Below are 11823 nucleotides of genomic sequence, written 5' to 3'. Positions count from 1 at the left end.
GAGGCCGCGGAGGAAGCTCCTTACTAGTTCTCATGGCTTTTCAGCCTGCTTTCATATAACACCAGGGCCACCAACAGCCCAGGTGTACCACTGCCCACAGTGAGTTGAGCTATGCCAAATCAATCTACAAGCTTGTGTGGTGGGGGCATTCCCTCAGTTGTGGCTCCCTCTTTCCAAATGACTCTAGTCAAGTTAACATAAAGCAATCAGGGCTGGAAAGATGGGTCAGTAGGTAAGGGCACTAGTTGTTCTTTCAGAAGACCTGCGTTCAATTCCCAGCATACACATGGCAGTTCACACCTGTCTATAACTCCAGTTCAGGGGATCTGACACCCTCACACAGACGTTCCTGTGTGAAAGCAAAACACCAAGGCAGATATTTAATCATTTAAAAAGAAAAAAAAAGTTCATATAATACTTCAGGTTTTTCTCATCAATTTCTTCTTCTCCTTTGTCTTTTGCACATTTTCAGGCAGAGTTCTAGTTAAATCGACTGTCTTTTGTTCCATGTGTATCCCTGACCCCAACCTTATTTCCATGACCTTCACTTGACTTTTTATTGATGTTTTGAGATATTTCAACTCAAGACAAAAGAAGTTTTATTATATTTGAAAGTTAAACAGTAAAATGATGATAATAATAATAAGATAATGAGGATGGAGAGATGAAATTTGAAATTTGAGGGAGGAAGGACAGCAAGGTGGCTCAGCAAGTAAAAGTTCTTGGTGTCAGGACTGACAGCATCAATGCAGTTTTAAAGGTTTTTTTTGTTGTTGTTTTGTTTTTAACTTTTATGTGGAGTTTTGCCTGTATGTATGTCTGTGTGAGGATACCAGATCCCTTGGAACTGGAGTTACAGACGGTTGTGAGCTGTCATGTAGATTCTGGGAACTGGACCCCGGTCCCCTGAAAGAGCAGCCAGTGCTCCTAACCACTGAGCCACCTCTCCAGACCCCAATATGAATTTAATTCCTAGGAACTATATCATCAAAGGAGGGCCCTGACTGTGTAACTTGTCCTCTGGCCTCCTTTACAAGTTTACTATGGCACACATGTTGTATACACACACACATACACCACACACACACACACACACACACACACACACACACACACACACTCTAAATAAGTAAACATTAAGGGAAGAAAAAAAAAAAGCAACAGGGTTGGGAAGATGGCCTAGCAGTTAAGAGCACTGACTGCTCTTCTACAGGTCCTGAGTTCAATTCCCAGCAACCACATGGTGACCCACACCCATATGGAATGGGATCTGATGCCCTCCTCTTGTGTGTCTGAAGAGAACGACAGTGTACTAACATACATAAAATAAATAAATCTAAAGAGAAAAGAAAAGAAAAATGCATTTTTTAAAAGGATAAACAGTCATAAATTTCTAAATGAAAAGGAAAGCCCACATAGAGAATTTTGAAAATTCCCTGTGTGTTAAAATTGACAAAACCCAGTAGCCAGGATCTTGGCTACTAATTGAGGTTGATATTTTAGTCACCTGCAGCCACACCACAGAGAGACATCACCATAGCCTATGATGGCACCATAGGGCTTGTTTACCAAGTCACTGGGCTTTGCATACATGGAGCACTTACAAAGCTCACCAGCCACTGAAGATCATTTAAGCAGTAGCCTTGTATTTAATGCCCTCCTGATTATTTCAAAGACAGACTATAGCAACCTCTATATCATGTTGAGATTTGCTAATTGTTTTCTCTCTAAAGGAAAAGATAGTGAACTACAAGAGCTACTGTTTTCCCTTTACCTATGTCCCCAATGTGACCACTAGTTCTCAGAATTTCATGTCCTGGCCTGAGGGCTCAGATAAGGATTGAGGGGTTTGCCTCTTTTCCACTCTTTATGACAGTGGGCTCAGAATCCCACAGAACACCACAATGTTCCCATCCACTTAGACAAAACCTGTCTACTTTGATTCGTGTTCTTATGACAAAAATTAAGACCGATTGCATAATATTAACCTCATCATCCAGTTCCTTTGTAAGAAAATATGAATATATGATGCTTCTTAGCACAATTCCTAGAATTTTGGAACCAGGGAAACTAAAGTAGTCAAATCATGAGTTTAAAGCCAGCCTGGGCTACAGAGTAAGACCTCAAAATGATAAGAAAACTGTCTTGTATCAGACAGACAAGTCAATCCTCAGTGTTATATCATTCAATACATCTTTCCATGCTATCAAGTTCCTTTCCAAGAGCTGTTTCTCAGAAGCCTCTCCTAGACAAGGCTGGACACCAACACCAGACAGTGTGATCCTCCAGCCCAGTTGACTCCAGAAAATATGGAAATAAAACTTATCATTGCTACTGTTCAGTCCGAAAGGTCAACTCCCCAAAGCACATGCACATTGTTTGTGGACCTTTACTTCCCACCAAAGGACAGCTCTTAGTTCCAGGAGCATCCTCCTGTCCAAGCTAACACAATGGCCAATCAGCTCTTGCTCAGAGCACAAGTCCCACCACACCTCAGAGAGTGAACGCTGAAGATGCTCGCCCCTTCCTAAGATTTAAATCATAAGTGCACACCAGCTCCCTAACTCCCCATCTCACCCTTCAGTGCCACTACTGTTTTTTTCTCATTTCCCCTCCTTTGTGTTCCATTCAAGGTCTTACTTTTCTTCCTTCCTTCCTTCCTTTCTTTCTTTCTTTCTTTCTTTCTTTCTTTCTTTCTTTCTTTCTTTCTTTCTTTCTTTCTTTCTTTCTTCCTTCCTTCCTTCCTTCCTTTTTTTTTTTTTAATTCTTGTTCTGCCCGCATCAAAGTTAGGACTTTGTGGGGGATGCTTTGCTCTCGGCATCTGTTACCTCTTTTTCTTAGGGGCTAAGGAGGAGGCTGCTGTGTGGCTGAAAAAGACTCTCATTCAGTTTGGAATTGTGCCCCTTTGCTTTCCTGTCACACTGTCAAGCTCAATCAGAACGCAATGAAAGTGATAGAGAGGCTCGGCTCGGCTGGCGAGACTTAGAACAAAGGCAGCTGGATAGCCTGGTACAGATTTCACATCCAATTTAACTCTTTGGAAAAGGGTTTCAGGAAATACATAGTCAAGAGTTGAAAAACTGGAGTTGGGTCTACTATAAAGGCTAAAAGTATTATCCTGGCTTAGATAAGCTACAAAGATAGGTTGATACTATTTTCTACATAAACCACATTAGCCGGCATTACACATTGAGCTTTCTTTGCTCGTTAAGTTGCAAGGAGATTTGAGAGGAATTTAGCAGCTACATAAAATGACTCTTTCATGATTCTAGCTTCCCCAGTCATTTTCGTCCTACAAGGTGCATGAATAGCAAGGCCCTAAATCATGTTGTTTAACAAATCTGGTATTAGAGGGTTCGTCTCAGTTTACTTATTAAGAATTTAGTTGAGTAAAGGATTTTGGGACTCAGTTCTTTGTGTAGGTGACAATGAGCAGGCTCATACTTGTATTTTTGGGGGGGGGGGATGTACTTCAGCTATGCATAGTTTGAACTCTGCTGTTGGGCCCATAACTAATGTTTTGCATTGAAAATGTTTTTCCATGAGAGCCAACTATAAACTGTAAAGAAGAAACTTCACTGAAGGCACAGGTCCATTTCGACCACAGTAGCCTCTGCCAAGGCTCTCCTTTTAAAACGTAGTTCTCTGTCATCCTTTATCTTATAAGAGATTGGGCTAAATTCTCTGACTTTTGCTAACTTGACTCATGCCAAGAAAGGAGTGTTCTCAGATTAATAATAGCATCATATCGTGAAAGAGTAGCGGGCCTCATTTCACCTGAAGAATTAGTAACATACCAAAATCAAACTCCCACCATCTGAGACAACACTGAGAGCTACATGTTCCATATAGGTGCTGGAACACTATCACAGCTGTGTAGAAAACGCCATACCCTTTCAGTGAACTATTTTTATAAAGTGTTCTTTGAGACTGTCAGAGTCAAACATGTGAAAAATGCTAATGATTTCTATGTAGGCAGCAGCAATTATTTCTTCATATCTCTGACCTTTATGTTACTGAAACAAGAGCACACTTAAGTGCTCATTAAACACATTAAACACATTTATATATCTTTATATGTGCAATTGTTTGTGAATTCAGTGAGTCAGATGAGACTAAAGTTAGTTTACAAACACAGTCGGGCTTAAGGGAAGTACATTTCAGATAGCTGGTTACCAGTTCATCATGTTTAAGAAGATGTCCCTTTGGAAAATTTTCCACCAACAAGAAATGATTAGAAGCAAGCAAATGATAGCCACCAACATTTCATCTCTGAATGCAATTATGATGCAACTTAGAAATGCTATTATACTGATGCCCTATAATTAAGTAAGCAATTAAAAACAAAAAACAGTTCATTAACAAATTGTCATAACTATACCGACAAGTGCCCATGAGGTCACGGTCATACAACTGCCTGAAATGATGACTTAGGTTTTCCCAAGAGCACAAATCCTAACCAACAGGCTTATTTCCACCTCCAATCCGTGTTATATAAATAGCAACTTGGAGGAGAAAAAACGAAATAGACATTGCACGCAAATGTGAGGAGAGGAGAGCTCTGTGACACATGTGCCGTTTGTTAGCGTGTGATTAGATGTCACGATCTAATATCAGTGTTGTTTAAAACTGAAAATAGGGACTCTGAGGTACAGCGCTTGAGTAGTGTGAGTTTGGTTTCCAGCACTGAAAACTAAGAGAAAAGAGAAAATTCCTTAGCTATTTAATGTAGGCACAACTAGAATGCTCTCACAAGTCTCGTTCCTTTTTGCTGGCTTGTTCTCATCTAATGAAGGTGGTGAATGCAGGTTAGCAGCTACAAGGCCCAGTTACTGGCATGGATTTGGTTGGTTTGTTTAATGACCACAAGATCATAAGTATTCTCTTAAAATATTCCCATCGTTTTGGGAGAAACCGTAGTGTATCCCCTGAAAAGTTTAATCAACGATGAACAGGTTTGATAAATATAAAATGCCAAAGGAAAAAAGTGAAATGGGTAACCCCCATCCTAATTATTTGTCCCATTTTTGCTAATACAAATTAAATGTTTCACTTGGTTAATGACAAGTTTGATCAAACAGTTCATAAACTGATGGATGACTTTGAAATGAATTCAGGAGGAAAGAAATGACACGATGCGGAGCTGGCAAAGGGCCGCCTCTAGTGGGAACAGATGCCCAACAAATTTGGCGAGTAGTTTTGTTCTCTTCTATCTGCTGCGGTTCACAATCCTAATGAATGTTATGTTTAAACAACATGAATAAAGATAGAACGAGAATGAATTCAACTCCGGTTTGAGCCGCAGAATAAAAATGAGCAAACTGTATTATCTGCTGCCACCTAATCTGGGTTGAATTTCCTCTGTATCTTTTTTTGTTTGTTGAAGAATCCTTTTCTTGAGTCTCCTTGGCCATTGACAAGGTCTTTTGAGATGAATATGAAAAGATAGATTTAAAGGTTAAGGCCAGGGTCAGATGGTTGCAGATGTTTTGTGAGAGATTGTTCGGTTCAGTTTGGGGTACTCCTCCTGACTAAGGTATTTCAAACTGCCAGACTCATGGCCAGCCACCACTGAAGACTGTTGTTTGTCTCACGATTGATCCAACACAAATGAGGAATAGGAGTGTTTGTTTTGTTTCTTTCTTTCTTCAGTGGATAATTCCCTGCGCATGCCCCCTGGGGGCTGGGGGGAAGGCAAAGACTGTCTAAAGCCAGAGAAGGTGTTGTTTTTATTCTTAGAATGTAGACTATTTTAGGTTTTGTTCTTCAAATGATCATGGGAGACCCTTTTTTTTTTTTTTTCAAATAGAGATGAAGAATAGCATGTGACAGAAATCGATTACATTCAAAAGGTTGTAAAGTTGCTGGAAGAGAAAAAATATAAAGGAAAGTGATAACTTATCTCTTGTCTCCTGACTTCAGATTCTAATTACCAAATGATATGGAAATGAAGGGGCAAGAACTAATGTAGGTGACACTAGTTGTCATTGGGAATTCCACTATTTGATAGACTTATATCAAACCATAGTCAGAATACATAGGTATTTAGGTGGTGGTGGTTTGTGCACACTATATGTACATGTGTATCTGACTGCTAAAGAATACACATAGACCTACCTACCATCTTAACAGTCATATAAAATTAGCTGAAAGATATTGTGTCTGAATTTTTCTTTTGATTGTTGTTACCTTTTATTTATTTGCATGTATGTTTGTGTGTATATGTGCTCACATGCAGCAACCTGGGGACGTCAGAGGACAACTTGTGGAAGTAGCTTCTATTCCTCTACCATGTGGGTTCCAGAGGTTGCGCTCGGACTTGTAGGAAAGAACCTTTACCTACTGAGTCATCCCATTGGCTCTCCATCTTAAGAATTTCTATTGACCATTCGGACACATGTATAAACATGATGAAAACATTTCCATTGATCCATTCCCCATCCCGTCCCCTTGAGTGTCTCAATATTAGGAATGAACATTAAGATCTAGTTAGTTGAGCCAGGCCAAAAGGATGCTGCCCCTTTTCAGAATCCATGAGACAGGGATATTTTCTTCCTTAGATCTTATAAAGAAGGCTTTTAATTGATGTGCATCTTGGGAAAATGCTGTGTGAAAAAAAATCTGAAATCTTGGGAAGTACAAAATCCTGATGGGGTTAATTTTAAGAGGAAGCCTTTATCACTTAGGGGTTCTTGTCGTGTGTATTTCAGTCACTCTTGCCTTTCAGCCTTCAGAATGTCACCCTGCATAACGCCCTGGGAAGACTGCATTTATTATTCTGACATGGTTCTTTGTGAAATAGGTACTTCATAAGGATTATTTTTAAAAGACCAAAAGCCCCTCAAGTAATTACCCTCTCAAACTTCTCAAAAAGGAGGACAGACTGATTCTGTCACACTGAAGGCAAATCTAGAATGTTCCAATGTTTTAGATATTTGCAGGCCACACCATACAACCCAGTTTATTTTTTTCCTCAGATGTATAATTAGAATTTCTTTTTCCTTCTTCTACAATGCCTCTTTTGCACAATGAGTAACACATCCTGAACATGCTCAATGTCCTTGTCACTCCTATGCATTTGTCACTTCAGAATGCTTCAGTCTACAGGGCTATGGAAAATCGTGTGTGCACTTTTTATAATAGTGAAAATGGAAACACGAATGAGTATTAATTTTGGAAACGTCTTTATGCTATCAACATTCACATAAAAGGTATGACAGGTTTTCTTTGTAAGGATTTCCCAATGAGTATTTCATTAGCTCAGATGTTAGACTAGAAAGGACCTCTATTTACATGATATTTTTCATTTATAACCTCTTCCAACTCAACCATTCACCATAGCACACCACACCTGAGACCGGGATATTATACCACTTGAAACATGTATTTTACTTGTCGGGGGAAGAGAATGGGGAAGGGAAAACGTGAAAGAGCCAAAAAATTAAATCTTACCATGAAAACAAGAACATATAATCGTTGTGAATTGTTTTTCAAGTGATGGTTAAAAAGCTTTCTTTAGAGCTGTTTTGAAATGTCTTTCTAATACAGAGGACTCATGATGATTTATTCATATCACGGTTCTCTAAAGCAGGTTTGTAGATCTTTTAAACTCACAACCCACCATCATTCAGTCTTTATATATGTTCATTTTTTAAAATTGCCAAACATAAGGAACTACTGAATTTCAGAGTAGGATTACACCCTTGCCTTGGATCACAAGTTCCATTCTCATCGGCTACCCTATTAGACTCCATCACTGGGAGAAGTCTTGAGCATCTAGTGGGAGGGGGAGGAGGAGACCAGCGGTGTGTTCTCATTTTGATATGATAGCTGCATTCCAGTTAATTCTTTGCTTTACAATAGATTCTACCTAGCTTTATCTTCACAGGACGCTGTTTTCAGTTGACAAGCGGGAGTGAATAGAGGTGTTGTGACATAGGCTTAACAGTGCCACCAGCTAGCAAATCCAATGTTTGAGCTGAGCAAAGTGGAATGTGACATGCATCCACAGGATAGACTGACAGGGTTGAGAAGAGAAACACGGTCCCATCATTGGTTGGTGCCTCTGATGGCTGCACTATTGTGAGAACACGTCCAAGTTAACTACTCAATCACCGCACGTGAGGACAGTCCCAGCGGCACTAGTTTGTATTGGAGTCACAGTGGGGGTGGGAGGTGGGGGTACACGACTTGTCTAAATTCTGTTTCCAACCAATGCAAAAAGGTATCCTGAGATCAGAAACCTGTGTGGCTTCCTTATGAGATGACAAAGGTCCTCAGGAAATACCCCCATCTAGTCTATAAGGAGCAACTTAAAAAAAAAACTTTACATAGTTTTTGTTTGTTTGTTTGTTTGTTTGTTTGTTGTTTTTTATGGAGTACAGAGTTAAAATTTTACATCTGAACAGTGTTGGTCCAAAGTGTGAGACAGATAAAAAGCAACTTATTTGGAGCAGTTAGAAGTGAGTGTTTTGGGCTGGAGAGATGGCTCAGTAGTTAAGAGCGTAGTGACTGCTCTTCCGGGGGTCCTGAGTTCAATTCCCAGCAATCACACGGTGGCTCACAACCATCTGTAATGGGATCTGATACACACTCTTCTGATGTGTCTGAAGACAGCTACATTGTACTCATATAAATAAATAAATAAATAAATAAATAAATAAATAAATAAATAAATAATTTTTTTTAGAAAAACGAAGTGAGTGTTTGAGCATGTCTACAACCTTGTTTTCTCCTTCTGGCCAGTGTCCAGGCAACTACACAAAAGCTAAAGTTGGAATGGGTAATGTCTCAAGACATACCTGGACAGAAGTTAACTAGACCCATCTGAAGCTCAATAAGGAACTTCATGCCATCAGGAGGCTCTCAAGACAGAACATTCTTAAACCCACAGACTGTAGCATTGACTCCATAATGCCATATTTTTGAGCCTCCATTATTTTACATAGCCAAAGTTTACTTAAAGCGAGGTTGGAACTGTCATGTGCCAAATATTTACTTGAAACTTTGTTTAAAAGGCAAAACACATGCGCGCGTTCGAACACACACAAAATCCCATCAAATATTCACACTTTAATATATGTTCCTCAGAAACAAATGTACAGTTAGATAACACATAAAGAATTATGAATGACTAATTATATTTTGCATATTTACAGCAAAGACAATTAGCAAATAGCTTTTATATGCAAAATAAGTGAAAAAGTAATTAAGATGCACTGAACAGAGCGGCGGTATCAAGTCTGTTGTCTTGTGATTCCTTCCTAACAAACACAATAATTACGCATTCATTGTCATATCATTAAAACAGCTCTGTCCTTTAGAAAAAAAATGGTTATTTACTGTATAATAACCTGAAGAGCAGCAGAAGTTCCTCCTAATGGTGAGCGGGATAATTAAATATTTCTTCTTAGGAATATTCACCCTGTTCAATTTATTATCATATACTTCTACCAGCAAGCAGCTGTTCCTAAAGAATGCCAAGTGCTTTCTGCCTGGTCTGGGAAAGTAATTTTGTTTTGTGTGTAAGCTCCTGGGTGTTTGCCTTGCTGTCGAGCTCGGCAGGAGCACTGGGGAGCCACTGCTCTCTCCGCTAAGGCTGTCCCTCTTGAAGGTCGTGCCTAGCTCCAGAGGTTGGGAAACAACTTCAGGACCTGGCTGTCTCTGAAAGTGCTGCATATCTTTGATAAATGTGTCCTATCTGTTTGGAAATAGCTTAGCGTGTTTACTCTCTCATCATCTGAGATAAATAATACTACTAGTAGTAAATAAATAATAAATGAGTACATAAAGTACTATACAGTATTTTTCAAGTTTCAATACACCACTTACACTTTGAAAGTACAGGAGAGCCGGGCATGGTGGCCCACGCTTTTAGGCAGAGGCAGGTGGACTTCTGAGTTCAAGGCCAGCCTGGTCTACAGAGTGAGTTCCAGGACAGCCAAGGCTACACAGAGAAACCCTGTCTCGAAAAACCAAAAAGAAAAAGAGAGAGAGAGAGAGAGAGAGAGAGAGGGAGAGGGAGAGGGAGAGGGAGAGGGAGAGGGAGAGGGAGAGGGAGAGGGAGAGGGAGAGGGAGAGGGAGAGGAGGGAAAGGGAGAGGGAGAGGGAGAAGAAGAGGGAGGAGGGAGGAGGGAGAGGGAGAGGGAGAGGGAGAGGGAGAGGGAGAGGGAGAGGGAGAGGGAGAGGGAGAGAGAGAGAAAATAAGTAAGTACAGGAGAGGAGATGCTAAGACACTTGGTATTTAGGCTAATGAAGTAATAGAAAATATCTCCAGAGCTCCACTAATACGCCGTGGGAGCCATTTTGTTTTCCTAAAGCCAAGTGTCTATGTCTGGGCTCACTACTTACTTATTGCCTATTGTTCCTGTCTGAACAAAGTACCTATAGACGTGTATGATACAATACAATCATAATACAATACTTAAGAGATACAAAGGTTTATGTGTGTGCTTAGTATGTTGCTATTTACATTCATGTATTATGCCACGTACATAGTTAGCGAAATTAATTCATTTAATGCAATCTGTGTGTGTAATGAAATAGAAAGTGCTGTGACAGTGAGTGGGGGCAGAATTTGTTCCCTGTTTATTTTACCACTTCAAGAATTATTACATTGAACCCCTTAGATACGACAGAAGCACAGTTAAAAAATTAAATTACCAAGAAAATGTTTTTTTCTTCTTTTAAATGCACTATATCAAACAGTGTACTATTACTCAAATATTAGTTTTTCTTTTCCTTATAGATAGTTTTACTGATGTCTTAGTCAAGGTTTCTATTCCTGCACAAACGTCATGACCAAGAAGCAAGTTGGGGAGGAAAGGGTTTATTCGGCTTACACTTCCATACTGCTGTTCATCACCAAGGAAGTCAGGACTGGAACTCAAGCAGGTCAGGTAGCAGGAGCTGATGCAGGGGCCATGGAGGGATGTTCTTTACTGGCTTGCTTTCCCTGGCTTGCTCAGCCTGCTCTCTTATAGAACCCAAGACTACCAGCCCAGAGATGACACCACCCACAAAGGGGCCTTTCCCCCTTGATCACTAATTGAGAAAATGCCTTACAGTTGGATCTCATGGAGGCATTTCCCCAACTGAAGCTCCTTACTCTGTGATAACTCCAGCCTGTGTCAAGTTGACACAAAATTAGCCAGTACAATTGATATGAAATGTAAACCCCCATCTCAGCTTAAAAAATTAATTTTGCTGAGGTTTTATCATTTAAGTCTTGGCAACTACTTCAGTGATTACTGGGCAACGATTCATTTCTATTTAGAAAGACAACAAGCAATAGACACAGCACCTTGCTTTATATTTTTTAAATAAAAATTTCTGGCCTGGTTTTAAATGGGTCTTAGCTTCCTGGGAACTATTTAGATATTGTATACATATTCAATGCTATAAGCTCGTGTCTGCATGGGTAAAATGAACATGTACCAAGCAGAACCTAGGGGGAAAATCCATATTCTTTATTCCCGTGTTACATTGCCTTCAGATCATGACAACGAAATAGTGGCCCTGACGTGAAGCCAGTTACCAATGTCATTGGCGATCCTGTAAGTTACCATCAGCACTGAGGAAACTAGAAATATAAGACTTGAATTCACAGCAAGGCATTATGAGAGCTGATTTGTTAGTCAAGACAGAAGAAAAACATAATCACTGGTTGCTTGCTCCTTAAAGCATGCCAGACACACCACGAAAAGCAATAAAATGTACTTTAGCTTTAGAGTTGATATTGTACAGAAGAATCCTAAAATCTCAAAATACTCATCACAGAAAAGAGTCTCGTCTTTACTCCTCGCACTTACTTGAGGGTTGCT

Source organism: Mus musculus, chromosome 14 (assembly GCF_000001635.26).
Source record: "Mus musculus strain C57BL/6J chromosome 14, GRCm38.p6 C57BL/6J".
NCBI lineage: Eukaryota > Metazoa > Chordata > Mammalia > Rodentia > Muridae > Mus > Mus musculus.
Note: the sequence above shows the minus strand (reverse complement) of the source record.